The sequence below is a fragment of the Nannospalax galili genome, unplaced genomic scaffold (assembly GCF_000622305.1).
Source record: "Nannospalax galili isolate Female #2095 unplaced genomic scaffold, S.galili_v1.0 scaffold342, whole genome shotgun sequence".
Lineage (NCBI taxonomy): Eukaryota > Metazoa > Chordata > Mammalia > Rodentia > Spalacidae > Nannospalax > Nannospalax galili.
In genome coordinates this window covers 1,409,013-1,413,396 of record NW_008349359.1, presented here as the reverse complement: position 1 = coordinate 1,413,396, position 4,384 = coordinate 1,409,013, and the positions used below count along the sequence as shown (strand labels likewise).

Sequence of the window (4,384 nt, the reverse complement as noted above, 5' to 3'; positions counted from 1 at the left end):
GTGTGTGTGTGTGTATGTGTGTGATTACAAAAATTCATTATATACATATATGAAATTGTCAAAAATAAATTTTTTTTTTTTTTTTTTAAGTTCAGGTTAAGTGTAGCATCACAAGCCTTTACTTCCAACAGTTGAGAGTCAAAAGTAGGCCAATCTCTGTGAGGTCAAGGCCAGTCATGGCTACCTAGTGATACCCTGTCTCAAAAAAAAGTTCAGGTTGAGGGCTGGAGAGATGGCTCAGCAGTTAAGAACACTGGAGGTTCTTGCAGAAGACCTGAGTTCAAATCCCAGCACCCACATGGCAGCTAACAACTGTCTGTAACTCCAATTCCAGGGGATCCAATGGCCTCTTCTGTCCTCCGCAGGCATTGCACAAAATGGGTGCATTTACCTACATGCAGGCAATACACACATACACATAAAATAAAAATAATAAATAAAATATTAAAGAAAAACAAAAGTTCGGGTTAGAGAGATGGCTTGGCAGTTAAGAGCATGTACTGCTTTTGCAGAAGACCCAAATTCAGATCCCAGCACGTTACATTGGATGGCTCACAGCCATCTTTAACTCCAGCCTCAAGGGATCCAAAATCCTCATGTGGCCTTCACTGGCACCTATACTCACAATGCACCTATACTCACATGCACACACCCACACACAAAATCAAAACATAAATCTTAAAAAAAAAGTTCAAGGGAATTCAAAGTCACCCTGGGATACTTGAGACTGTGTCTCAAAAGAAACAACTGTGTCATCAACAAAATAGTCCCAATTCTCCTGACATTGCTTATAGACTTCTTACAGTCACTGCAAGGGCATTCATTCTGTAATATCTAACCATTCTATTCATTTTTTTTTTTTTACTTTCTAGGTTCTTTTTTGAGACGGAGTCTTCTGGCTTGGAACTTACAACAAAGACCAGGCTGGCTTCAAACTTATAGGAATCCTCTTGTGTCTGCCTCCCACATACTGGGATTATAGGCATGGGTCACCACACCCAGTTGTCCTAATCTTATCATTTTTATATATTTTATATTTTTATGTGTATGAGTGCACTGCTTGCATGTATATAAGTGCACCCATGTTGTACAGTGCCTATAGAGGTTAGAAGAGGGCACTAGATCCCCTGGAAAATGGTTGTTAGCCACCATGGGGTCCTGGGAATCGAACCCAGGTCCTCTGAAGGCTGAGGCTGACCCTAAATTGAGACAAGCCTGGGCTATAAAGTAAAACTCAACTCAAAAAAAAGGCGGGTGGGGGTAGGAAACCTAGTTCCTAACACGAAAGTCCTAATATTCATGGATAGAAATATATATCCTCTGATTTAGAGTGGTTTTTGTGTTTTGGTTTTTTTTAAAGACAGGTTCTCACTCCTATCCTAGGCTGACCTTACATTCCTCATTCTCCTGTCTTGGCCTCTGGAATACTGGAATTCAAATGACAGCAATGGGTGTCTGTTTTTTGGTGCTAGGAATTAAACCCAGGGTCTCTGTAGAGTTTGAAGCCAGTCTGGTCTATATAGCAAGTTCCAGGCCAGCTGTGGCCACAGAAGACCCTGTCTCAAAAAAAAAACAAGGTGACTTTGTAAAATGATAATGCTTAGAGAAATCACAAAAATTTATACACCATAGCAGAAGTAAACAATGTTTGAGTTATAGCTATCTAGAAGGATAAATAACCCAAACAATCAATGCCAGCTAATTTCTATTTACTTATTCATAAAGTACATTTCTTACAAATCACCTAGTATCAATCCCCTGTGCATATTCAGCTGTGCATGCACACACATACAAAGAAACCATCACCATTTTCATGAGCAAGTACACAAAGTACTTTGTGAATAGTAGTCGCTAAAGTAGTTATCACAATAACAAATACATAAGGCTCAGAATTTAAAACATTATGTTCTATAATACAAAAATCTCAGTTTTTACATCATTACATGTACCGCCGGGATAGAAATCTTTTATCCAATGCTTTAAAAATCACTATCTTAGGAGGCTGGAGAGATGGCTCAGCGGTTAAAAGCACTGGCTGCTCTTGCGTAGGACCTCGATTTGATTCCCAGCACCTACATCATGGCTGTCTGTAACTCCAGTTCCAGGGAATTGCATATCCTCTTCTGACCTCCGTGGGCAATGCACATGAGTGCACTTACATATATGTAAGGCAATATACTCATACACTTATTTTTAAAAATCACTCTTAGCCAGATGTGGTGGCACACCTATAATCCCAGAAAAGGCAAAAGCAGTACAGTTCAAGGCCATCCTTGTGTGTGTCTCGTACATGAGATCCTGCCTCAAAAATCCACAGGGGAGGGAATCAAAATAATGAACTACTACCCTTTTAAATTTAATAGTAATTTATGAAATAAAAGATCTGATGGAAATTTTTGTACATTTATGTGTACATATTTGTGTTTGTATGTGTTTATATGTATGTGTGTGTGTTTATCTAGTTATCTTTTTGCTTAAACAAAATGTTAAGTTCAGAAAACTCAAATTGGGGCTGGAGATACAGCTCAGTTGGTAGACTGTCTGCCTAGCATTCATAAAGTCTCAGATTCAGTCCCCAGAACCACATTAAAAAAAAAAAAAAATCAGGCAAGGTGACACATGCCTGCAATCCCCAGCACTACAGGTAGAGAATCAAAAGCTCAAGGTCACCCTTAAGCCTTAAACATAGCAAGTTCAAGGCTACATGAGACCCCATCTACCACCCCTCCCAAAGAGAAAAGTCAAATTGCCTTATTTCAACTTTGTGCACTTGGCATCTAATTGAAAATGTGAAAATATACATGAAAGACAGGAAAAGTTAGAACTTTCAGACTTAAGGTTTGTTTGTTTTTTTAATTTTATGTGTACGAGTATGTTGCTTACATGTATGTAAGTGCATCAAGTGTTGTGCAATGCCCACAGAGGTCAGAAGAAGGTGTCTCATAGAGGTCAGAAGAAGGTGTCTGATCCCCTGGAACTGGAGTTACAGATGCTTGTTAGGTGCCATGTGGGAACTGGGAACTGAACCCAGGTCCCCTGCAAGAGCAGCCAGTGCTCTTAACCCCTAGGCCACCTCTCATGCCCCTAACTTTTTTTTTTTTTTGAGAAAGGGTCTCACTATGTAGCCCCAGCTGCCCTGGAACTTGCTACATCCCAAGTTGTCCTTGATCTCACAGAGATCTTCAGGTCTTCTGAGTGCTGTAAAAGCCGTGCCACCACATCCAGCAAGGTCTTTTAAAAAAAGTAAACCAGTGCTAATGATACAGAGATTAGCATGGTCCCTGCGCAAGGATGACACACAAATTCGTGAAGCGCAAATTCATGACAGTTCAGTTTTTTGGTTTTTTTTTTGTCTATGTGAAGCAGGGTCTCCCTGTAGCCACAGCTGTCCTGGAACTATGTAGACCAGACTGGCCTTGAACTCACAGAGATCCGCCTGCCTCTGCCTCCCAAGTGCTGGGACTACAGGTGTGCACTACAGGTGTACACCACTACGCCCGGCTACAGTTCAGTATTTTTAAATAAATAAAAATTTTAAAACTAATCCAAAAGCCAGGCATGGCGGTGCACGCCTTTAATCCCAGTACTTGGAAGGCAGAGACAGGCAGATCTCTGTGAGTTCAAGGCCAGCCCGGTCTACATAGCAATTTCCAGGTCAGCTGGGGCTACAGGGAGACCCTGGCTCAAAAAAAGACCACCCCCCAAAAAAACTAAACCAGTCAATTTAGTCCATCAGTTAATCAACATACATTAAAATCAAACTAGACTAAGATCCAAAATTATCTGTAACTTGAGATATAATGGCTACAGCTTAAGAGCAAGGATGATCATCATCATCCCCCATCCCCATCTTCTTTCCCCCACCCCACCCCCCACCCCCACTCCCACCTGTCCTGCCTGGTGGTGCTAGTAACTGAACCCAGCCAGGGATTCTCATAAAACAGACAGGTGGGATACCATTTAAGCTATATCCCCAGTCCTATATGGATTTTCTCATCTAAGGATAGTCAATTTGGTAATATGCTATTTCACCTTTCTCCATAAAAACTCTAATACTCTGTGTTTAGCTCTCTAAAATTTTAATAAAGAATACAATTTGAGTTGAAGGTGTATGCCTTTCATTTTTAAGTTATTGATACAGCTTTTTCTCAACAACCATTTATCCAGATTAAAGTAAGTATGAGAAGGCTAGAGGGAAGGCTCAGCAGTTAAGAACACATACTACTCTTATAGAGGACTGGGAGTTTGATTCCACACTTGGTAGGGCTCACAACCACCTGTAACTTCATCCAGCTCCAGGGGATCTGAAGCCTCTGGCCTTCAAGGCACCTGCACTCACTTGCACATACCAACACACCCACACATGCACTCACATAATTAAAAT

The 4,384-nt window shown here is 40.9% G+C and overlaps 1 protein-coding gene and 1 pseudogene across 11 annotated transcripts in view; one reads left to right on the top strand and one right to left on the bottom strand.

Moving 5' to 3' along the window:
- Nucleotides 1-4,384, bottom strand: part of Mga (MAX dimerization protein MGA) — a 116,142-nt gene that overhangs the window by 67,881 nt on the left and 43,877 nt on the right. The gene's annotated exons all lie outside the window — the stretch shown is intronic.
- Nucleotides 3,232-3,323, top strand: LOC115072634 (annotated as a pseudogene).